Source organism: Belonocnema kinseyi, chromosome 6, assembly GCF_010883055.1.
Source record: "Belonocnema kinseyi isolate 2016_QV_RU_SX_M_011 chromosome 6, B_treatae_v1, whole genome shotgun sequence".
NCBI lineage: Eukaryota > Metazoa > Arthropoda > Insecta > Hymenoptera > Cynipidae > Belonocnema > Belonocnema kinseyi.
This window is the reverse complement of record NC_046662.1, coordinates 6,633,954-6,660,282: the sequence shown is the minus strand read 5'-3', so window position 1 is coordinate 6,660,282 and position 26,329 is coordinate 6,633,954. Positions and strand designations below refer to the sequence as shown.

At 30.0% G+C, this 26,329-nt stretch overlaps 1 protein-coding gene across 4 annotated transcripts in view; it reads left to right on the top strand.

Moving 5' to 3' along the window:
* LOC117175262 (inositol-pentakisphosphate 2-kinase) overlaps positions 1-26,329 on the top strand; it is a 396,916-nt gene that overhangs the window by 135,504 nt on the left and 235,083 nt on the right. The window contains exon 1 of one of the 4 annotated variants that reach the window (XM_033364968.1): positions 9,714-9,908. The exons of the other annotated variants lie outside the window; for them this stretch is intronic. The gene's annotated coding sequence lies outside the window, so the exon portion shown is untranslated. Of the gene's footprint in view, positions 1-9,713; positions 9,909-26,329 lie in introns of those variants that run through there. 4 annotated transcript variants of the gene reach the window in all.

Here is a 26,329-nt window from a genome sequence, read left to right as displayed (position 1 = left end):
ACGCCAATTAGCACAAATGGTAAGTTCCGACAGTGCCTACAAGTGTGCCTACTGGCCGCTAAATGGCAATACCGGTTTCATATGTATACACCTGGTAGTATCCCGGTTTGACCCGGTCAGATTCTGGCCAGAAACAATCTTCTGGTCGGGTCCAACCGGGCTATTTCTACACGGGGTTTACATCGTCACAATGTTAAAAATGTTTGTAATTTTAATATTAATTCGATATACCGTATATTGATAATTTTATGAGAGAAGTAAGATATTTTCACTTCACACAATTAAAAAAGAATTTTGGCAGTAATTTTCAATGATAAATAAAGGAAAATAATATTTTCTCCTAGATAAATATAAATTACACTGGTTGTTAAGTGGAAAAGTTTAATTAAGCAAATAATTGAGAAACCTAACCCCCGAGCACGTGTACTTATACGATACAATTCTAAAATTCACAGAAAATTTGAGAAAAAGTTCAGCTATCTAAACCTGAGAGCACCAAGTAATCAAATCATAATATCTCCTATTTCATACTTAAGGGCTTATTTAGGGCTAATTTAATGCCCCATTGCCGAATTTTCGGATTTTCATTTTTTGTTTAAATGTGCTTGGCTCTGCCAACTTTATTTCTAGCCAGCAGCACCACTCAAGGAATCGGTTAAAAATAATTATATCAAATTGCCCTTTTTACAGGAATTTCCGGCTCGAGATATCCCTTTAAATCACTGTCCTACCTTCAAAATTAAAAAAGGGCCGCGAAGGGTAAAGGGACAAAAACTTAATATTCGATCTTTTTTCCTATCATTAATAAGAGGCTATTTAGGGTTCACTTTCTATCGAACTATAGATTTTACTTTTTAGCCCTTTGTATAAAATATGCAACGGTGCTGCCAACTTTACTTCAAACCAGCAGCACCATTCGAGGAATCGGTCAAAAAATGATTATATCAAATTCCACTCTTCACGGGAATTTCCGACTCGAGATATCCCTTCGAACCACTGTCCTACCTTCAAAACTAAAAAACGGCCACGAAGGGCAAAGGTACAAAATGTACATATTTGAATTTTCTTCCCAGCTCTCTTCTTCTAATAAGCTTCTCTTCTCATAAGGGACTATTTAGGGCTCAGTTTCTATCCAAATATGGATTTTACTACTAAGCCCTTTTTATAAAATATTCCACAGTGCTCCCAGCTTCTCTTCAAACCAGCAGCACCATTCGAGGAATTGGTAAAAAATGATTATATGAAATTCCTTGTTTCACAGGAATTTCCGGTTCATTTCTGGCTCGAGACATCCCTTCGAACCACTGTCCTACCTTTAAAATTACAAAAACGGCCACGAAGGGCAAAGGTACAAAATGTACATATTTGAATTTTCTTCCCAGCTCTCTTCTTCTCATAAGCTTCTCTTCTCATAAGGGACTATTTAGGGCTCAGTTTCTATCCAAATATGGATTTTACTACTAAGCCCTTTTTATAAAATATTCCACAGTGCTTCCAGCTTCTCTTCAAACCAGCAGCACCATTCGAGGAATCGGTCAAAAATGATTATATCAAACTCCTTGTTTCACAGGAATTTCCGGCTCATTTCCGGCTTGAGACATCCCTTCGAACCACTGTCCTACCTTTAAAATTACAAAAAGGGCCGCGAAGAACAAAGGGACAAAATATAAATTGTTGATTTCTCTTCTTAGTATTAATAAGGGACTATTTAGGGTTTACTTTCTATCCAACTATGGACTTTACTACTTAGCCCTTTTTATAAAATATGCCACAGTGCTCCCATCTTTACTTCAAACCAGCAGCACCATTCGAGAAATCGGTCAAAAAATAATTATCTCAAATTCCACTTTTCACAGGAATTTCTGGCTCGAGATATCCCATCGAACCACTGTCGTAACTTCAAAATTAAACAATGGCCACGAAGAGCAAAGGTACAAAATATATATTTTTTAATTCTCTTCTTAGCATAAAGAAGGGATTATTTAGGGCTCACTTGCTATCCAAATATGGATTTTACTACTTCCAAAGTGCGAATTGCCGGAGCTGAAACACGGCCCAGTGTTGGTCCACTTTTGGCATCTAAAGGTCGGCTAACGGTATTGGGCCAATATCGGCATTTAAATCTGCCCAGTGTTGAGACAGTATTGTCAGCCTAAATTAGCTATTTAAACTTGCCGATCCTCCACAAATGCTTGGCCCAGTATCGGCACTTTACTGTGCCAAGTCACACTTTTAGTACGAGGAACCATGTTTCACGAGGATCAACCAAAGTCTGGCCCAGTCACGACACATTACTGGGCCAAGTGTCACTTTCACCACGGCAAACCATGTTTTATTTAATCGGCCCAATGCTAAGCCAGTGCTGGCAGCGTATATTGGCTATTTAAATTTGCCGATCATCCACCAATGCTTGGCCCAGCATCGGCACTTTATTGTGCCAAGTCTCAGTTTTAACACCTAAAAAACAAATCTTACACGAAAGTTACAAACATTTTTATTGAAAAATTTTCAAAGTCCACGATGAAATTTCGAAGTTCTCTCTTTAAAATTTTTGAATGTTTATGAAAAATTACATTTCCTGTCATTATAGAAAGTTGTAAAGTAGCCTACAACGGAAAGAAAACGATATTTTACGCAAAAAAAATTGTAATCGATTTAAATTATTTTATTTAAAAATTATTTTGTTCATATTAAAAATGTTGTAAACTAAATAATATTTAAAAAGGGCCCCGAAGGGCAAAGGTACAAAATATGCATTTTTCAATTCTCTTCTCAGTATTAATAAGGCACTATTTAGGGCTCACACGCGCACTGTGGAATATTTTATAAAAAGGGCTAAGTAGTATAATACATATTTGGATAGAAAGTGAGCCCTAAATAGTCCCTTATTAATGCTAGGAAGAGAATTCAAAAATTTATATTTTGCACCTTTGCCCTCCATGGCCCTTTTTTAATTTTGCAGGAAGGGCAGTGGTTTGAAGGGATATCTCGAGCTGGAGATGAGCCGGAGATTCCTGTGAAAAGTGGAATTTGATATAACATTTTTTTGACCAATTTCTTGAATGGTGCTGCTGGCTTGAAGTAAAGTTGACAGAACCATGCATATTTAAAAAAAAATGAAGAGCCGAAAAGTCGGCAATGGGGCATTAAATTAGCCCTAAATGAGCCCTTAATTATGAAATAGGAGACATTATGATTGGATGACTGGGTGCTGCCAGGTTTACAAAGCTTAAAAGTTCCACCCGCATACGTTACACTTTGTATAAGATAAAATTTAATGGATGAATTTAAGGTTATTACTTTATTTTTTAATATTTGACAAGATTTGAAGGAATCAAAGAACTTGGTGTTTTTACAGATTCCGTTTTACCGGCTTTAATATACATGTATATTAATTTCAAAACATCATGGTATATTAAGATTAATTTACGGTATATGCACATGACATTACTCACATGTATATTAAATTTTGATCAGATTTTTGTAACAGTGTATTACAAATCAAGTTTTAGTAAAAGGTTGATGTTTTTCAACAAACCTGGCTAGAATACATGGTCGGTTAGAAAAATATAAAAACTTGAGACACTTTAGCTACCAATTTGAAAAATATGAATCAAAATATGAAAGATCAATGATATTAGATGTTTTGATAACAGTTTGTATCCCTATAACTAATCAAGTTTCAGTATTAAAGCTTGAAATTTTTTAAAAAGTCTCACCACATTCTGTAGAAGGATACAGAGCTATCAAGATTTGACAAACTTCAGCCACGTATTTGAAAAATATTAAAGCGAATATGAAATATCGTTTATTTTAGATGTTTTGAAAAAAAGTATGAATCAAGTTTCAGCTTACAATTTTTCACCAAGTGTCATAAAAATTCGGAAATGATTTTAAATCACATTACAATAATGTATATTAAAATTCACAGCTTAGTTGGATATTAAAAGTATGTGAATTTTAGAAACATTACACTATAAGTCACATTTGTAATTTAAAAGAGAAAATATCTGACAATCGAAAGATGGAAGGAGGCTCGCAATAGGTCACGGCCTCATGTGGGGTGAGAATGGTGGATTATTATTAATAATAAAAACTGATTGCTTCGAACGAGAGCTTGTTGGCGTTAATGTAAGTGGATGCAAAGAACAATTCGCTCAATTAATGCCTCTGCGAATGAAAATGCACGCATTTATCTTTCTCATTTCCATTTTATATATTCATTATTCAATCCGAGACTTAATCAATTGAATCTTGTATTATTAATTATTATAATTTGTAAGTTGAAAATATTAAATGTTTCAATTAAGAATTCTTTGTATAGTACCAAGAACCGAAGTTTAATTTTTTTACCTTCTTTTTCTTTCTGTCTCTATAATGCGCCAATCACACCAATTTTTGAAAACATACTTCAGTCAGGGAAAAGTCAAGGATTTAAAAAAAAAAATTTACGAAGAGTCATCGAAATTATTTTATCCGATGTTTTATTTAATTTCTTTTTGTATTTGCTTCCTCTTGATGATTATATTTTTAAATATAAATTTTCTCATCTGGTTATAAATTAAATAGCTTGTCAAACATTCACTCGGTTTAGTTGAAAATTTCCTTCTTTAAGTTTAAAAATCCATCTATTTATTTTAGTCGAATTTTCATCTTTTTTGGTTAAAAACTCGTGTTTGTTGACGATTCATATAATTGGATTAAACATTCGTCTTTTTTAGCTTAATTCAACTGTTCTTATTTTATTTAAAATCCTTTTTATTTGAAATATCTACTGTTACATTATTCATTACAAGATAATATTTTTTTGGTTGAAAATTCAATTACTTTGTAGAAAGTTAAACCACTTTCATAAAACATTTTTTTTTGTTCAATATTCATGATTTTTAATTGAAAATTTATTTTTTCTAATTAAAAATTCAAATATTTAGGTAATTATCAAATTTGTTGTTGTTGAAGGTTCATGTATTTGGTTAAAAATTAATTTTTTAAAGTAAAAATTTAACTTTTACATTTTTGTTTTAAAATTTTTTTTGTACAGAAAACTAATCTTCTTGGTGAGAATTTAATTCTTTTTGTTAAAAGTGTAACTGTTTGGTTGAAAATGAACTTTTTTTTGAAAATTGTAACTGTTAGGTTGAAAATGAACTTTTTTTGTTGATAATTCATATTTTTCGGTTGAAAATTCAACTTTTTTACAGAAAATTCGTTTTTCGGCTGAAATTGTAATAATTTGAATTACATTTTTTTTCTTTGTTGACAGAAAAATGTTTAATTGTTGAAAAATCTTTTCCTGGTTGGAAAATTCTACTTCTGGGTAGAAAGTTAAATAGGTTTTGATAAGAATTATATTTTTTTTTATGTTGAAAATTCATCTTTGGTTAAAAATGAAATATTTTAGTTAAATATTCGTCCTTTTTAGAAAATTAATATCAGAGGGTTGAAAATTTAACTATTCGGAAAATTTAACCTCTGGGTCGAAATTACGTTTTATTTTTTGGTTGAAACAATTCTTTCACTCATGTATTTTGTTGATAAGTCGCTTTTTTTGTTAGAAAATAATTAATATTCTTTGTTGAAAATTTCTGTAAAAAGTTTTGCTTATTCAAACAGCTAGAAGTGAATTTGGTTAAAAATACAAATATTACGTTTAAAATTCGTCTTTCTTAAGTTCAATCTTTTTTGTTAGAACAATAAACTATTTGGTTGAACAGTTAACTTTTTCGAAAGAAAATTCCTGCTTTTGGATGTAAATACATCTTTTTCGGTTACAAAATTCTACTATTTTATTAAAAAATAAACTATTTTCTTAAAAAGTCATCACTTTTGGTCGAAAATTGATCTTTTTAGTTAAAAATCAACTATTTGTTGAACATTCATTTTTTCTTCTTTAAAACATTAATTTCTTTAGTTAAATCAAGTATTTTCTTTGGAAATTAAACTGTTTTATTTTCGGCCAACAATCGATCTTTTTGAGTTAATAATTGAACGATTTGTTGAAACATAATGTATTTTGTCGAAAATTTGCCTTTTTTGGAAAAAAATCTTCTGGATTGAAAATTAATTTTTCGTTATTGAAAAATTCAACTATTTGTTGAAATCATCTATTTTGTGGAAATTTTTTATTTATTTTTTTTTGAATAAAATTAATCTTCTGGGATGAAAATTCATCTTTTTTGTCGAAAATTTAACTATTTGGTTAAAAAAATGAATTAAAATTTTTAAAAATTTTATTTAAAAATTATTTTACTCCGTTTATAAAATATCTTATGTTAAAAATATTTTAAGATTAAATTTCTGATCTTTGAATAATGGTCAGAAAAAATAAAAACTTGTTCATGGAAAAATTCTATCATTTTTCATTCTAACTCTCGAAGTAATAGTCCTTTTTGCTAAGGTGAAAACATATTATTACTTTTTTTTTTAATATTTTGCAGTAACTTTTCTAGAAAGACACTTAATGTAATGAACTATAGATAAGGTGAGGCAGTTGGCATGATATGGATCTGCGATTATGGTGGAAATTCTGAGAAATGCTCATTGTCTTCCATCATGCATATTTTGAGTTCAGTGAATAGATACACACTGATATAAAACATACAATGGACAGTACCACTCAGAAGAATCGTCTCGGCAACTGTGTTGAGTTTGCTAATTATCTACATTCTCAGGTAATCTGACTAGTGTCTGTACCAGTATACCTGCAGGTTCAGGTTACAGTTGACATATACATATATCTATAGGAAATCTCTCTGCCTGCCACCTAGCCCGGTTCGTCATGGTTTGCTTCTTTTGCTCATTGCATTACGCCGGAAATGGCATAAAATTCAGAAATCCTCTTTCCTCTCGGCGAGCTCTGAAATTTTCGAGCGCTGATTAGGCTGCTTTTGTGTCGGGTCCAATTGCGGATGTCGTCTTTAGAACGACTCTCGTTTTTTCTATGTCTAAATCTGTTACACAAGATTTAAAATTTCACAACAAAAAACTTCATTTTCAACATTCCCGGACTTTCCCCTGATTTTTGCATAAAGAATTTTTTTTTCTATTACAATCGGATAATTGTAGTTTTCAATTGTTTCCAGCGTTTTTATCAAACGTCAGGTAAATAAAATCTCGGAGATTTACAGTCTCAAAAAAATATGCATGTCACGGAAATCTCGAAAGCATTGTTGTCGCGTTTCCATAATGTCAACTGGGTCATTTGAAAAAATCGAAGGCAGGAATGTTGCCAAATTCACAAAAACAATGAAGAATTGAGTTTCTGATGATTAAGATCTATTCATTCAAAATTTTATTATTACATTTTCAGATAAAATAAACATTTTTCAACCAAGAAAAAAGACGGTTTCAACCAAATAGTTAAATATTCAACTAAAGTGATGAATCTTTGTCGAAATTAAAGTAAAAAGTAAAAGTAAAAATAAAAGTAAAGTAATTAGTATATATTGGAAATAGTGTAATTTAATATTAAATAAAAAGTTTAATTATCAACCTATTGATTTTAAATTATTTTAAAATTAAAAATAGTTTATTTAGTTTCAATCGGGTGTTTACATTTGTTTGTGTATCTGTTCTATTTTTTGCTGGGAAATTGATCTTGTCGTTGAAAATTTACTTATTTGATTGAAAGCTCGTCTTTTTCGGGATAAATATTTAATTATGTTGGTAGAAAAAACACTTTTAGAGTTATAAATTCAAGTTTTTTGTCAAAAGTTCGTCTTTTGTCTGTGTTTACTTGAAACTTCATTTTCTTGTGGTAGAATATTCATCATTATGCTTTTGTCCTTTTTTCCAACGCAAAAAAATAAATTTCTGCAATAAAAGACAAATTTCCATTAGAAAAGAATGCATTTTTAATAAAATAGTTAAATTTTTAGTTTAAAAATTTATTTTCATTAACAAAAAACTGATTTTCAATCAAAGAAATGAATTTTCAACCAAACTGTTGAATTTTTAAAGAAATTTTCAATCAACGAAATTATTTTTCAACCAAAAAGGTGAATTCGACTGCAAGTAAATTAATATAACCAAACAGTTGATTTTTGAACTAAACAAAATAAATATCAAACCAAACATGAAATAGTTAAGCTTTTAGTTAAAAAAAATTTATTTCGAACCAAAAATCGAATTGTTAACAAAATTCTTAAATCAAAATGTGATTAATAAAAAATTTGTAGATCTTTTTGGGGCGCATATGTTTTGTCTTATTATTTCTTTTCGTATCTTGCATAGTTTAATCGCAAAATGGAATTTTTTATTTTCCGTATTTTTTTTTTCATCTCAAAATTTGAATTTTCGATTTTCTATAGAAAGTCAATAAGTTGTTACGATAATCTTGTAGTGTCGTTGTTTTTTACATGTTTTTTTATTTTGAAAATGCTATCACTGACAATTTTCCTTTTATCGAAAAAAGTCATAAGGATAAATTGTTCGAATTTTCGAGTATTACAAGGGGCCAATTCCCAATAAAAAAATGTAATAGTTTATGGTTCAACTAAAAAAAAGAAATTTCTACCAAAAGAGAAGAAAATTTTAAAACCAAAAGGACAAATTTTCAACAAAGGAATTGTATTTTCAACCAGGAAACATTTTTCAGTGAAGCAAGAAAAAAAATTGCAACCAAATAGTTGAATTTTAATGTAAAAACTAGAAAAAAACTAATTTTAATCAAAATAGTCAGTTTTTTAGCCAAAATAAACTAATAAAATGAATTCTTAACGAAAAATATAAAAGTTGAATTTTCAGTAAAAACATTCATTTTCAAAAAAGTAGTCAGATTTTCAGAGAAATAGATGAATTTTCAACTAAATTGATGAATTTTATAACAAAAAAATTCATTTTTAACCAAATAGTTGTACTCTTAACCAAAAAAGAGAAAAATTTTAACCAGGAAGATTATTATTCTACCAAATAAATAAAAAATACCAAAATGAATTCGCGACAAAATACTTAAATTTTCAATCAATTAGTTGAACATTCAACCAAGAAAATAAATGTTTAATCAAGATTCAAGAAGTTCAACTTTTCCAAAGTAGTTGAGTTTTCAATTTAAAAAGTAAATTTTTAGCATAATAGTTTTTCAGACTTTGAACTAGTGATTTTCGAAAAGAATTATGATTCTGATTTGGAACAGGTAATTTTGGAAAAGATCTATAATTCTGACGTGAAATATATAATTTTCCTAAAGAATTAAAATTCTCAGTTATAGGACATGGAAATCTCAAAACGAAAAAAAAAATGAAAAATTGACCGGGAATTTAAAATCATTCTTCGGCTAGATACTCTGAGAAAAATTGTTTACTGAATTTATTAAAAGAATCTTTACCAAATCAAATTGGGTGTACACTATACATATACAGTTAAATCAAGGAAATTTAATTAATTTCTTGAAAAAAATGATTAGAATTTAATATCCAATGCTTGTTAATGATTAATAAAGTGTTTTCTTTTTTGTTTCAGGTAAGCTTTAATTATTGTTTATGAAGTATTAGCAAAGGTTCTGGTAAGAAATTTCACTTATCTTAATATGTAGTTGAATTAAACTTAAAACATTTAGAAGTGGGCAATGTAAAGTTATGGTACCTTTTTCATATTTTGATTCTAAGATGAATTTTCAATCTAAATTTGAACTTGAAATGAAATTTTTTTAAGAAATTAAAAAAAATGAAATTTTCAGATTTGAACAAAAGGAAAAGAAATGAATTACAATTTTCACTCGAACGGGGAATTTTGAAAAAGAATTATGATCCTGTTTTGGACCTATTCTGACTTCGATGAAGGCCTTTTGAAAAGATTATAAAAGACGAGGAAGACCTGCAAAATGCATAGAGTTGTAACATGGAACCGTGAATTTTCAAGAAAAATGCTAATTTTGAGTCTGAACCTAAAATTTTCCTGAGCAACTACATGTAATTATAATTTGGTTCAGAGAATTCTCAAAAAGAATTCTGATTCTGATTTGGAGCAGAGAATTTTCAAAAAGATTTTTTTAGATTACATTTGTGATGTGGTCGACCGAGATAATTGCTCGTAAGATGACAATGATCTCGGTGCTTGACCTTCTCGATTTTGGAAGTTTTTTCGATAATTTTTGAAATTAACAACATGAAGTGACTAACTGGAATATTTAATAAAAGTTTTGGATCTGTCTTGTGCAATTGAAATTAGGAAAAGTGGTAAATACATCATTAGAAATATTGTATGGAGCGAGGTATGGAGCTTATGTGATGCTGAGGCTGTATGCACGTGTTACGTGTAAAGTGAGAAGGGAAAGGTACTGAGCCTATTCAATTTTTTATGTTTGGCCATGAGAGACAAAGACCGCGATGTGGGCGTCTGTCAGACGTTATAAGCGTCAGTATGTTCTTCTGCTTCCTCCTCGCTCCCTCCCACCACCACTCCGTCAATTTCTTTATCACTTCGCTTGTCTCTCTCCAGGCACTCTTTGAAGTATAGTTCCTACGCATTGTGGTTCTTTAAAGCTGGGACCTGACTCTTTCACTCAGGAACGTTTAGAGTAGACTCTAGAGTCTAGAGACTCTAGAGGCATGTCCATAGTCTCGGTTCAATTTCAAACTTGAAAATTTATTTCTCATGTTTATTTGAAAGAAAAGGTCGAGAATTTACATTAGAGTGCGTGATGTCGACTTTTGTAATTTAATGATCGCTGGGAAAGACTCATTAGCAGAGAAAGTTGATTTGCTTTGATTATGCTCCAACTAGAGTAGTAAAGTTGGTCGAAAGTTTCAGATTCATTTAAAAAATGGAGGTACTTAGTTTCATCCACGGTAATTTAATCAGAATTATAAGGATATTTCATTATTCCGATGATATCTCTTAGGATAAAAATTCGGATGATTGAGATGGGATGTAAGTTGCATGAGTTGGGAGTTGGGTCGGGTGAGATTTTGATGTGATGAGAGTTAGGTGGAGTGCGAGTTAGATGGAATGATAGTTGGATGGGAATTAAATGCGGTTGAACTAGAATGGGGTGCGAGTTGGTAGAGGTAGGAGTGAAATGGGATTTGGATGGAATGGGAGTTAAATGAAATGGGTGTTGGATGGCAATTGGATAGGACAGACTGGGGATGGGGTGGGAGTACGATTAGTTGCAAAATGGATGGGGTGGGGTTAGAGTGAAATGTGATTTGGATGGGATGCGAGTTGGGTGGGAGTAAAATGGGATTTGGATGGGTTGAAAATTGGATGGCTTGGGAGTCGGGTGGCTTGGGATTTGCAGGGTTTGTACAGGACATTCTAGAAAGGCAGATAATTAATAACTGGTCAGGGATAATAGCGACTGCCAGGGAAAACCTGAAAGAGTCACGGAATATTCGATTAATTGAAGTTGAAGTTTAGGTGTCACCCACAAATTTCGTAAAGCATTATATACCCCCACCCCCTCCCCTCCGCAAGATACTGTGTGTTCTGCTCTCCCTGCACACCCAGAAAAAAGATCTTATTAAAATAAAATAAAACATTTTTTTGAATAGGTTCTTTTGATTCAACATAAAAATATTTTTATATTAAAAGAAAATTTCATTGATTTTAATAAATGACATCACGTAGATTCTTTAATTTATAGAAATGATTTGTTTGATTCAAAACAAAATTCTTTTGATTAAAAAAGTTACTAGGAACAATGAAAGAAATAATTTTTTTAGAGTCAGTAGGAAAAATCACTGATTAAAATATTAAAATAAACTTTTTCCCTCAGCCGAACAAATAGAACATGCAAGTTTCTTGAAAATCGAGTTGTCGAATCCTTTTATTGAAAAAATATTCTCATGTGAAGAAAAACGAAAATTTTTGCTTGTATTTAATTAGAATTATTAAAGTTTTAAATTGAATGGAATTATTTGCTTTGTGAGAAAGCTAATTTCTTTATAATTTGTTAATTGGATTTAAGGAAAATGTATATTCATTTTAAACTAACCTGCGTTCACTTTCTTCAACCGAAACAGTTATTTCATTTAGAGAAATGAAAAGGTCAAATGAAAAAATAAATTTCTTTGATTTAAAGAAATTTTTAATTTGAAGCAATCAAATATTTCTTCAATTCAAAGAAATATTCAATTGGAAGGAAAGAAATATTTCTTTAATTAATAGGATTTTAATCAAATGTTCCTCAATTTAAAACTGTCTGATACAATGTTCTAAGCAATTATCCTGATATGTGTGAAGATTTCACACTTTTTTGTGAACACGATAACTTGAAAACGGTTGGATGTAATTTTTATGACTTATTTTCACCACTAATCTCTTGAAACTGACCGAAGGATTTAAAAAAATATTTATTGATTTTCTTAGCATTGATTAATATTTTAAAAATCGGCTTTTTATACATAGTAAAACTTTTTTCAAACATAATTCAAAGTTGATGCAAGAATAAACAAGATTCCTTGGTTCGAGATTTATACCTACTATATTTAAAATCGATTATCATAGTAAAATATTTTCATTCTCATAATGTAAAGTTGACGCGAGAATAGAGAAGATTTGTTGATTTGAGACGAACCGATTGACTTATAATATTGACACATTTTATTAAAGAATAAAAAAGCTATGGTAGTGAATGATATTTGAAAAAACGGATTTCTATAGATAGTCAAATTGTTTTCATTGACATAATTCAAAATTGATGCAATAAGGCAAAAGATTCTTTGATCCGATGTAAATCAATTGACCTGTAATAATAATACACTTTATTGAAGAGTAAAGTTGTTCTGCTCATTCGTAATATTTAAAACATCTGTTTTGAACATATCATTTTTTTTCATCGACGGCGTTTTGATTATAAATTTTTAAATAAAATAATTATGACAGGGACTGATAGCCTAGTTTCGTTTGTATTATTTTGTAATTTTCCATTTTTTGTACATTTCTATTCTTAAATTGATTAAAATGAAAACTTTATTTTGTCTATTATTTAAAAAAATCACAAGTGCTTTCTCTATGAGGAAGCAAATGCATTTGCTAACTGGAAGTAAAGTGCTCGTTTAATGAGCACCATATAAATATAAATACAAGTAAAGTGAAACACTCGAGATCGAATTCACAGCGAGTTTTGATTGAAATAAACTTGGTTGAAAATTTATCTTTTTGAGTTGAATGTTCTTGTCTTTTTTTGCATCGGACTTGTATGGAATCGGATGGGAGTGTAATGAGGTGCGAGTTGGATATGATTGGACGGGAGTTGGATGAGAGCGTGATGGGATCGGAATTGAATGAGAATGAGAGTGGGATTGGACGGAATTTTGATCAGAGCTAGATGGGCCTGAAGTTGGACTAGATGACAGTGTGACGGAACAGAAGTTTGTTGCGAGTTGGATGGGACAGGAGTTTAATGGGACGAGAGTTGGATTAGATGAGAGTATGATGGAACGGGAGTTGGATGGGATCTAGATTAGATAAGAGTGGAGTAAGACGGAGGCGAAATGAGAGTAGGATGGGACTCGAGTTAGATGGAATTTCGATGGAATAAGAGTGGGATGGAACGATAGTTGAGTGAGAGTGGAGTGGGGCGGAAGTTGGATGAGAGCTGGATGGGACGGGAGTTAAATGAGATTTGGATGGGATGAGAGTGGGATCGGACGAGGATTAAATGAAAGGGGGATGAGGTTAGATAACATTGTTTTGGGACAAGTGTTGGATGCGGTTTTTATGGGATAAGAGTGGAATGGGATAAGAGTTAAATGAGATTTAGATGAGATGAGAGTGGTTTGGGATGGGAGTTAGATGAGGTTTGTATGGGAAGAGAGTGGGATGGGGGAAGTGTTGAATGAGAGAGGGAGGGGACGGGAATAGGACGGGATCTAGATGAGATGGTTGTGGAGTAAGACGGAAGCTAAATGAGAGAGGATAGGACTCGAGTTCGATGGGACAGAAGTCGAATGGAATTTCGATGGGATAAGAATGGGCTGAGACAGGAGTTACGTGAGAGTGGAGTGGGGCCGGGAGTTGGATGAGAGCTGGATGGGACGGGAGTTAAATGAGATTTGGATGGGATGAGAGTGAGATGGGACGGGAGTTGGATAAGATTTGAGTGGGATGAGAGTTGGATGAGATTTGAATGGGATGAGAGTGGGATGGGGCGGAAATTGGATAAGATTTGGATGAGATGAGAGTGAGGCGAGACAGGAGTTGGATTATAATGTATGGGATGAGAGTGGGATGGGGCGTGAATCGGATAAGATTTGTATGTGGTGAGGGTGAGCTGGAAGGGGATTTGGATGAGATGAGAGCGGGATGGGACGGGGGTTAGGTGAGACTGCGATGGGGCGGAAGTAGGCTGATATTTAGATGGGATAAGAGTCAGCTAGGATGAGAGTGAGATAGGACGGGAATCGGTTGGGATTTGGATGGGATGAGGATCGGGTCAGAGGAAAGTTGAATGAGAGAGGGATGGGACGGAGTTGAATGAGAGTTGGATGTCATGAGATTTGGATGCGAGTGGGGTGTGACGGGAATTAAATGGTTTTTGGATGAGAGTTCTATGTGATGGGAAATTCATGGGTGGAGGTTTGGATCGGATGGGATGAGATAAAGAAGATCAATCGATGTGTAAGTCTAAAAGTGTTTGCTTTCGCAGAGTGCCATTCTTCTTCATTTTTTTATGGTCACTTTTTTGTTTCACGCGTATTGTTCACAGCACTTGTGCGGTATATTTTCTGGTCTTCACTTAAATATATCCTTGCGGCTGGCGTGTGGAACTGATTGCGTTCTTGGTTCTAGGCTATTTCTAACTTGATTCCTCTCTTGTAAGGCAGCTTACGTGAAGCTCACTCTCTCCTGAAAAATATTACCACGTATTATTGAAGAAGAATTTTTCGATATTTTTTTTCGATAATTTCTTGAAGTAGAACTTTACGTATTTTTTATTTATAAAAAAATTTAAACTACCCTTCTAGAGAGGGTAAAAACTTTACAAAGAATACAAAGATTACATAAAAAATTCTGCGATTTCATGATCAGACAAGCGAAATTTTGTTACGGTCTGACTTTCGAAATAAAACGTCACACAGAACTATTGAAATTACTTTCTTTATCATGATGACCTTACTCTGAAGCGAGAATACGATCTCTCGTTTAAGAAAGTCGTGCCGAGTCTTTATGATTTCGAGTTTTGGCTTCATTTTACTATCTGCATGTGCAATATTATTCTCTGAATTTTATAATTATTAATTATGAAGATTAGTTTAAATTAAAAATGTTCTTCAATGTCCCAGATTATTTCTCATATTTGTTATGTGTACGTATTTTTAAAGCCAGTTCTTCTTTTTCATCTTTGTTAAAGTAATCTCAATTTCATCCCATCATTCCCATCAATTTATTTCAATAACATGAGATGCATGTTATTCTTGTCTGACAATGAGTACAGTTAAGATTCTGGACACATGTAGAGCAAGGTAGAATTTTTTGTAGTCACATATAGTGCTGCGTTAGAGATTCTCAAGGATTCATATTTATTTCGTCGAAAAAATTAGTAAATGTGGCATTTTTTGTCAACGAAATTCCAAAAATAAAGTCAAGTTTGCGGTTTTAAAACTCTTTTTGTGTCGTAAAATTACATTGACAGACGAATTACACATTTAAATTTAGACGATTTAAAATAGAGATCCAAAAATGTATTTTTTAAATGGAAATTTAAAATGTTGAAAAAAGTACATTTTGGTTGTTTCTAAAGAAAAGAAGGATCTTGCAGAGATGTTTTCACATAGAAAATGTGTTCGCTTTTACCTGAGATTTTTATAACGCTGTATGACTTTTTTCAAATTAAATTTTGTTTTAATAAATTTATGAATCTCCTCAGTCAATTTACAAACAAAGTAGTAAAAATCCCATATTTAGCAGTTGTATCTTGATCTCATATGATATCTATGGTTAAATTACATGTTTATTGTACATTTCAAACACATCACATTTTTTACCCTATTCCTCTCTTTTTCCCTTTTTTAAAGAATTCTTTTTTTCCCTACTTTTACGAGACTTTCCTTTTTTTTTCGTTAAAATCAAACTGAATTATTAGAATCCGCAATAAGAAAATACAGCTATTTTTTGTTTTTTGTTTTAAAGTTTATTCTTTTTAAATAAATGTAAATGAATTTCTACTATTTGGTTGAAAATTTGATTATTTTGTTGAAAATTCAACTATATTGCAAAGAAGTCATTATTTGAACTAAGATTCAACTACTTGATTAAAAGTTGGACTATGTTTTGGTACAAGTTCATTTTATTTTTTAAAGATTAAACTATTTTATTGAAAATTCATCTTTTTAGTTATAAATTACTTTTTTTAAATAAAAATTCCACTAATTCATTTTTTATTGAAATTTGACCGTATTCAGAGTCGACAATTCAATAATTTGGTTGAAAATACCTGTATTTTCTTAATAAATTCATTTTTTTTTGTAGAAAATTACTGTTTTTATATGCAAGTTAAATATTTTGTGAAAATGCCATTTCATTTATTAAAGATTCATCTCTTTGATTTTAACTATTTTGTAGAAAAAGCGTTCTTTTTTGTTTCGTTAAAAATTACGTTTTTAAATAAAAATTGAACTACTTCATTTTATTTGAAAATTGTTCGTTTTCAGGTAAAACTTCAAATATTTGGTTGGAAATATATGTATTTGGTTGAAAAATGGTATTTTTTGGTAAAAAATTAATGTTTTTCGTTAGAAATTCAACTATTTCGATGATGGCTAACGATTCTAATGATTCATCTCTTGGATTGCAAATTTAACTATTTTGTTGAAAATTCGTGTATTTTAATTTTAAAATTAATCTTTTTTTTCTTGACTGATTATTCAACTATTCTTTTTTATTTTCAAAATTAATCGTTTTTAATTAAAAACTAAATTATTTGCTACAGTTTACTGTTTTTGCTTGAATTTAAACTGTTTTATAGAAAATTCGTCTTATTTGCTTGAAAACTGAACAGTTTTCTTAAAGATTCGTCTTTTTGGAATAAAAATTCTATCATTCTGGTAGGAGGCTCAACTATTTCATTAAAAATTAACTTATTGGTTAAAAATTTAACTATCTTGCCGAAAATTAAATGTTTTGTTAAAAATACAACTATGTTGTTAAAAATTCAACTTTTTTGTTACAAAATTTAAGAGTTTTGTGCGAATATCCATCTTTTCTGCTTGAAATTGCAACTATTTGATTTTAAGACGCAACTGTTTGGTTAGAGAATAAAATTTGTATCATAAATTCAACTCTTTTTTTGAAAATCCATCTTTGTATGTATTTCTTTAAAAATTCAACTAATTTGTTAAAAAATTGATTTATTATGTGGAAAATTCTTGCCTTTTGCTTAAAATTTCAACTATTTGGTTTTGAATGTAACGGTTTTGTTGATAATGAATTTAGTTTTCGATAAAAATTCCACTATTCTGTTTAAAACTCAATAATTCAGTTAAAATGTCAACTATTTTGTTAAAAATAAATCTCTTTGGTAGAAAACTTCTTGGTTGAAAATTGAACTATCTTCTAAAAAGTTCACCTTTTTCGCTTGGAAGTTAAACTGTTTGGTAGAAAGTATTCGTTAATTAGATTAAAAAGAATAATTTTATAAATGTATGAAACAATTCTTTAGAAATCAGTGGAAATGAACCGTTAATTTTAATTTTGTCACATCAAGCACAGGACAAATTTACAGAACAAAGTTAATTTTTTGGTCTAATTTTTACAGCGTACCTTTTAAGTTCAAGGAACATTTCTCAAGTTTGGATAAAGCTAAATAAAGTTCAATGTCCAATGTCACATAAATCTTTTCGATTGAGAAAATCAGCACCTTTCTAGAATTGGCTCAAGAAGTGAAGAATATCGAGTTCTGCATAGAAGAAGAGGAGGAGGAGGGATCTCACAAAACAGTTAGATGGGTGATATCATATCAATCTTTTTAATTGAGAAAATAAGACAAATTCTAGAATTGGCTTAAAAAGTGAAGAAGTGAAGAATAGCAAGGTATGTGTGAGTTGAGGAGGAGGAGGAGGAGAAGGAGGAAGAGAAATCTCACCAAACCTTTAGATGAGTGATGTATGAAAAATCTTTTTGATTGAGCAAATTAACTCTTCTCTACAAGTGGCTCAAAAAGTTAAAAATATCGAGTTCTGCGTGAGAGAAGGATGGGGGAGTGGGGGGGGGGGTCTTACCAAACAGTTAGATGGCTGATGTCACATAAAGGTTTTTGATTGAGCGAATGAGCGCTTATCTTGAATTGGCGCAAAAAGTCGAGAATATCGAAGTCTTTGTAAGAGAAGGAAGAGGAGGAGGAGGGATCTCACCATACAGTTAGATTGAAAATGTCACATAAATCTTTGTGATTGAACAAATGAGCGCATTTCTAGAATGATCTCTAAAAGTGAAAAATATCGAGTTCCGCGTGAAAGGAGAAGGGGGAGAAGGGATCTCACCAAACAGTTACATGGACGATATCACATATTTAAGTTGAGCAAATCAGCGATTTTCTAGAATTAGCTAGGAGGAGGAATTTTCTAGAATTAGCTAAAAAAGGAGGATGAAGAGGAGGAAGAGGTAGAAGAGAAGGAGGTGTCTCACGAAACAGTTAGATGGGTGATGGGCGATGCAGGGACGTGTTCAGATAACAGGCTTATCTCTCGACATGAAACAACCGGTGACCCTCTCTAATTAAACCCTGACAGCAACTCGATCTCGACCTATCCAGAATTTCATAACTCTCTCAGTGTTTGTTAATAATTATACTCTGATCCTGAACAATTACTTTATTTGATCAAGTAGATAGATGTCAATTTTTGAATATCACAAATTTGACACTCTTCTCCCATTTTCCCTCTTTTTTTAAGAATCGATCTTTTCCCTCTAGTTTCGAAAAAATGCCTATTTTTCTCCTTTTTTCGATGACATGCGTACTCAATTAATAGAACACATCACCAAATACCAGTATAAGTATTCTAATTTGATTCATGGATATTTAAATTTGCAGTGACGATTACCAGTGCATCTATCTTGTTTTGTAAAAAAGTCCGTTTTTTAAAATAAAAAATTAGTCCTTTTGATTTGAAAGTTCAATTATTTGGTTAGCAGTTGATCTGGTTGATTAAAAATTCAGTTTTTGGTTGAAAAGATTCATGTCTTGAGTTGAAAATTTAAGTGTTTTGCTAAAAATTCGTTTTTTTGTTGTTGAAATTTAATTTTTTTCACAAAAAATGAAAGTATGCCATTTTTTGTTGAAAATTCATTTTTTTTAATCTGAAAACACAAGTACTTAGTTAAAAATTGATGTACTTTGTTGAAAAATCTTCCTTATTGTTAGAAAAGTTATCTTCTTGTTTGAAAATTCTTACTTTTTGGTTAAAAATGCAACTATTTTTCTATAAATATGTGTTTTGCATTTAATTTTCTTTATTAAAAATGTAACTATTAATTTTTTGGTTGAAAATTGGTATTTTATATTAAAAATTGATCTTTTCTGATCGAGGGGTCAAAATGCTTCGCAGAAAAATACGTTTTTTGGGAGGTTTAATTTAACTGTTTTTGATTCAAAATTAAAATCTTTTAGGATTGAAACATTAACTATTACATGTTTCGTTGAGAATTTTTTTTTCATTGAAACATCGACTACATTTTTTTTGAGGATTTATCATTTTAGTAGGAAAGTCAACAATTTAATAGAAAATTAAACTATTAAGTTTAAAATTAACTTTCTTGTTAAAAATCCATATTTTGTGTAAAAAATGTAAATACTGTGTGATAAAATTAAACTATTTGGTTCAAAGTGATACTATTTTTTTTAAATTTAACTATTTTTCTTTATCAGTTGAAAATTCCTCAATTTGCTAGGGATTCAGTTATTTTGTTAAAAGTTTGTCTATTTTAGTCAAATTCAACTGGTTGAAAATTTTCTTTTTGTTTTCGAAAATTATTTTTTAGGTTTGAAAATTATAGGATTACATTTTTGGTAAAAAAAATTGGTCTTATGTAGTTGAAAATTCAATTATTTCGTTAGGTTGTAGTCTTAACTATTTTTTTGAATATTCGTCTATTTGGGTAGAAAATTAATCTTGTTTGTTGAAAACTAATCGTTTTGTTTAAGGATTCAAATATTTGGTTAAAACTTTATTTTCTTTTTCTCGAGTTCAATTGGTTGATAAATCTTTGTTGTTTTTGAAAATTAATTTTCTAAACTGGAAATTTATCTATTCCAATTATGCTTGTAAACCTCCCTATTTTAGTTGAAAATTCATGTATTTGATTAAAAATTCATCTCTGTTGGAAGAAAATTAATCTTTGTAGGATCAAAACTCGGCCATTTGATAACAGATTCAAATATTTTCTTTAAAGTTTAATAATGTTGTTCGAAAATAAACTATTTTGTTAAAGCCATCTTCTTTGCTTGAAAATTAAACTTTTTAAAGAAAAAGGCGTCTAGGGATTGAAAGCTCATATTTAATGCTGAAAAAGTCATATTTAGTGATTGAAAATTCATCTCTCTTGGCTCAAAATAAAATGTTTTTCCTGAAAATTCAACTGCGTCTTCTAAAAATCCAGGTAATATAATCATTTTCCGTGAATTTGCGTTTTATTAAATACTTGAATCCAGCGACTGAAAATTTAGTTAAACATGGAAGATTGAATAAAATATAATATCAGATCTAAGGAGACTCTGAGTGTGAGAACTGAGAATAAGCTAGGAGCGGCTTTGTTACGATCTTGGCTCTGCTCGGTGGTAATAGTAAATGGTAAATGGTAAATGGTAAATGGTGGTATTCTCGACATAGACTGACCTCAGTCTCGAGAGTCTCGACTCTCGACTTGTTAGTTCTTTTCCTGGACTATCTGGGCCCTGGGGCCTCAGGCCCGTGGGATACACGATTCACGTTTAGCTAAAGCTAAAGAGCTGTCTGTAACTCATTCTCCTCGCAAAGGCGGCCTCCTTCTCCTCGAAGCAACCGATTCGACCTCCTCTGATCAATATCTAGCTCACTATTCTCCACTGCGGTTCTTAGCAAATCGGAATCTTTTAGAAATAACCATTTCTTCAAAGCGAGTCTTATTCCAATCTTATCCTTTTATCATTAAAATTGGCCGAGAACTTTCTTAGACTTTATTAAACGCAGAATTGTCAAATGATACGAATGTCGATAACGATGAAAATAGAGGGAAAGTATCTAACAGTGTAACACCCACACAACCGTTTTGAAAATCTTCTCACGTAAGGCTAACGCAAGAACCGAAAAAGACTCATTTCACAGAAAAAAAACAGAAGATAAACTTTACATCGATTAACGATGAAAGATTCTCTGCAACAAAAATTCACTTTACAGGATAAAATTTACACAAATATCGGTTAAACTTTCTTTTGTTTTTCCATGACAAACACATGTTTTTTGAAAGACGTGAAGTTAGCTAAACAAAACTGTATCGCTCTAAAAAATGTCCTGCAACAAATTTTATTCTTAGTTTTTTCTGTGTTTCAACAACATGAATGAATTGCTTTCTCATAGAGGGAGGTTTGTAATAAACCAAATCGATATAATTCGACCCCACGAGCTCAAAAGTACAATTTTCAAAAAATGTATGTATGTGTAACTTTTTCTGTTCACCATTATGATACGAATTGGAGCTCTGACTAGGATCCAGGTCTGCTAGAATTTTGGCCTAAATTATCCACTAAAAAGTAATTTTATTTCTTTTTATTTTAAAGTTTTCAAAAAAATTACCTTGTTAATATCTGAAATTTTTTGCTATTCTTAAATCAAAATACAGAAATGCGACGTATATAAGTCTATTTGTTCGCATTTTTGAGACGCATCGATTGAAGTATTGTTAAACCTTTTATGACCCACCAGTATCGATTTACAAAGTTTCAAAGAAATTGATGTACTCTGCTTATATGAGAAAAACTTTGTTCATATTAGGAATATCATAGTACTGTATCTGACTTGTTTGTTCGCGTCTTCGAGACTAATCGGATAACCTATTGACGAACCTTATGTGACCTCTTATCATCTAGTAATACCTATATATAAATTTAAAAAACATATTGTTTATCTTCTTGATATGAATAAAACTTTTTTAATAATGGGCATACAACAGTAATGTATATGATATATTTGTTCGCATTTTCGAGACGCATCGATTGCCCAATTGAAGAACCCTTCATGAGCTATACCATAATCTACCAATATCGTTTTTAAATTTTTTAACCATATCGTTGACTTTGTGTTTGAGAGGAGTTTTTTAAATTAGGAACATATGAGCATTGTTTTGGATGTAATTGTTCGCGTCTTCAAGACGCTTGGATTAACCTATTGACGAACATTCGATGATCATTTTTGATCAATCAATAGCAACTTCGAAGAGTTAAAAAAAAGGTACATTGTTTATATGAAGAAAGCTTTTTTTAAATCTGGAAAATTACTCTACTGTAAGTTATAAAGATTTTCATGGGAACTTGTTGAAATTTGTGGAAAATTCGTTTATTTTTATTAATCTTTTTCGTTGAAAATTCATGCTCTTTATTAGAAATTTAACTATTTGGTGAAAAATATTCCTTTTTGTAACAAAGTTCAGCAGTTTTGTTAACAAGTCCTTTTTTGAACATTAGTTCAACTTTTTTTTCGGTCTTACGATCAAGTTTGAAATAAAAAAAGACTTAAGAAATATAAAAAGACAAACTTGATCCTAAGACCGAAGAAAAAATTGAACTAATGTTCATATTTAAGTTGACTATTTGGATCGATCGGAGAAAGAAATTTTGGTTCTTAATGAGAAGTTTGTTTTAATTTTGATTAAGTCCTTTTTTGGTAGAAAATTCAAATGTTCTATTGAAAATTCGTCCTTTTCTCTTTTTTTGCAAAATAATAATTTTTTAAATGGAAATTTAATTATTCCACTTTTGAGTATAAAATCTGTTTTAAATGGAAATTTAAATTTTTGGTTGAAATCTCATGTATGTATTTTGTTGGTTACAATTTTTTTGTTTCTTTTTCGGTTAAAAATTAATGTTTTTATCTAAAAATGTATTAAAATATAATGTTTATTTGACAATTTTGTCTACAAAGCAGTTAAATTTTCAAAAAAAGCAGGCTAATTTCAACGAAGAAATTAAATTTTGTAAAAAATAGTTGAATATTTAATCTAAAATTACTAATTTTCCATCCAAAAATACAAAATTTCAAGAGAACGATTGAATTTACAACAACAAAAAAAGTTACACTTCAACCAAAAACAGTTTCGTTTTCAATCAAATAGTAGAATTTTTAAAAAAATAGTTCAATTTTCCAATAAATGTTTGAATTTTAAAACAAATAGGACTTTTAAAAGAAATGGTTGAATTTTTAACCAAGTAGTTGAATTGTCAACCTAGAAAGATGCACTTCCTACCAAATAATGGAATTTTTAAACAAAAAAGATTAAATTGAAAAACTTTGAATAAAAAAGATGAATTTTTAATAAAATACTTGAATTTGTAACAAAATAATAAAACTTATAAAAAATATAAGAATTTTTATACATAAAATATGATTTCTAAATCAAAAATATAATTCTAGACTTTTTAAATAAAAAGAATTAATTTATAATAAAAAATAGTTGATATTTCTGTTTGATTTATTTTAATTCAGTTCGCATTTGAGAGAAAGAATGAGAAAAAGTGGGAAAAGATGAAGTTTCTTGAAAACAGGGGGAAAAAGAATTTTTTAAAGAAGGTGAAAAGAGGGTAATCGGGGACATGAAAATAACTGAAAACGCGGTCAACACCAATTATTCAGCCTTTTCAAAATTTGGACTACATCCCTGATGAAGCGGAAATATAAAACGTCATTTCAGCCTCGAGGGGATAAAACGCTGCAAAGTTTCATTTCATGAAATGACTTTGATTTTATGAAACGATAAAAGATCTTCATATCAATCATGAAAGTAGTTCAGAGGGTGTCACAAGGTCTACTGCCTTACATATTATTTATAGGAAAGTTCCCAAAATTTTCTCATCTGTAAAGTTTTCTTTCATCACGACGGAAATAACAGTAATTTTCAAGATTAATGAATCCCAAACACACACGAGTCGTTAAGCCACAACACGAAAACTACACCAAGCTCTGATAAATATTTATCTTGAATTAAAGAAACCGTTTCTTCAAGACATTTTTTTTTATTAAAAAAATACATGAATTCCAAACCGAGGAGATTAATTTGTTGCCGGAAGATACTAAACGTTCCAATAACAATGACAAATTCTCAACCAAGAATAGAATAGTTACATTTTTAATTAGTTGAATTTGCAAAAAAAAATTAATTTTCTTCCAAAAAATACCAATTTTAAACAAATCACATGAATTTTCAACTTAAAATATATAATTTTACAATAAAATAGGCAACAGTTAAAAATTTTAGCTGAAAACATTAATTTGGAAAAATCATCGAATTTTCAATCAAAAAGATGAATTTTCTAGAAAAAAGATTAAGTCTCTATCTAAAAAGAAGTACCTTTAACCAAATTTTTTTTTAATAACCTACAAGATTAATTTTCTCCCTAAAAAAACCAAAATTAAAATAAAAAATAAATATTTTCAATTAAAAATAGAAATAGTTATATTTCCTTTTTAAAAAAATTAAATTTTACACAAAAAAGAGTTCTAGAAAATAGTTTAATTTTCAAACAAAGATAAGATTTTTTTTTAGTAAAATTGTGCATCTTCGGCCAAAAATGTTTTGAGCAAATCAGTTTAACTTTGATTCAAGTAGTTGAATTTTCAACCAACAAGATGTATTTGCTACCAAAAAAGACCAATTTTAAACAAAATACATGAATTTTCAACACAAAAAAAAACTTTCACATTAAAAAGGCAAAACGTAAAAATGATTAATTACTATTAATTAATCCATTTTTGGTTGCAAATTGATCTTTTTTAGTTGAAAATTCAACTATTTGGTTACAAATTTATTTTTTTCAGTTTGAAATTCAAGTACTCAATTAAAAATTCGTATATTTTGTTCAGAAATTTCAACTACTTATACGAAAATTAACTTTTTCGTTGAAAACTCAACTGTTTTGTAGAAAATTCAAAATTTTGTTGATAATTTGTCTTTTTAGGTTTAAAATTATATTATTTTCGTAGAACATTAAACTTGTTGAAAATTCGTGTTTTTCTTATAAAAATTCTATTATTTTGATAGAAAAGTAAAGAAGATAGTTCAAAATTAACTTTTTGGTTCAAAATTGATAGTTTTTAGTTGAAAATTCAAATATTCAATTGAATAAGAACTTTTTGTTGGTAAAATTGTTATTTTCGGCTTAAAAATTCACAACTATTGTGAAAATTCTTCATTTTTTGTTTGAAGGTTTTTTCTTTTTAATGAATTTATTTAACTAAAAATTTAATTTTTCTATTTTTGATAGAAAATAAAAAATTTTTATTTAAAAATGCAACTACGTATTTAGGTGGTTATTAACGTTTTGGTAGGAAATTGATATTTTCAGGTTAAAAATTAAACTGCTTTGTATAAACTTCGTTTTTGGATTGAAAATTCATCTTTTCAGCCTGAAAACTATCTTCTTGGTTCAAAACTCAACTATTGTGAAAATTCTTTATTTTTTGTTTGAAGGTTTTTTCTTTTTAATGAATTTTTTTAACTAAAAATTTAATTTTTCTATTTTCGATTGAAAATTAAAAGTTTTTATTTAAAAATGCAACTACATATTTAGTTGGTTATTAACGTTTTGGTTAGAAATTGATATTTTCAGGTTAAAAATTAAACTGCTTTGTAGAAACTTCTTTTTTGGATTGAAAATTCATCTTTTTGGGTTGAAAATTCAACTGTTTTGTTGAAAATTCATCTTTTTAGGTTAAAAATTCTACAATTTTGGTAGAAAACTAAACTATTTAGTTAAATATTATCTTTTTGACTGAAAATTAACTTCTTGTTTGAAAATTCAACTGCTTTGGTTGAAAGTTCGTTTTCTGTTTTATTGAAAATTTCTTCTTTTTGAGTTAAAAATTCTCTTATTCTGGTGAAAAATTAAACAATTTGGTTAAAAATGACCTTTTTGGTTGAAAATTCTACTGAAAGTTCGTTATTTTTTGTTTGAAAGTTCGGTTTTTGTATTTATGTTTTGATCTACAAATTTAATTATTCCATTATTGATTAAAAATAGATTTTTTGTTGTTGTTGAAAAATCAACTCTTTTTGCTGAAAAATCGTGAAAATTTTTGAAAATTTATCTCTTCTGGTATAAAAAAAACTCATATTTTTAGGGTTTCGTAGTCCCGGGCTGAAACCCTTGCGGTTTCAGTCGGGTGCCCGTCCGTACGTCGTACTTGTTTCAAAGGAGGGGAAT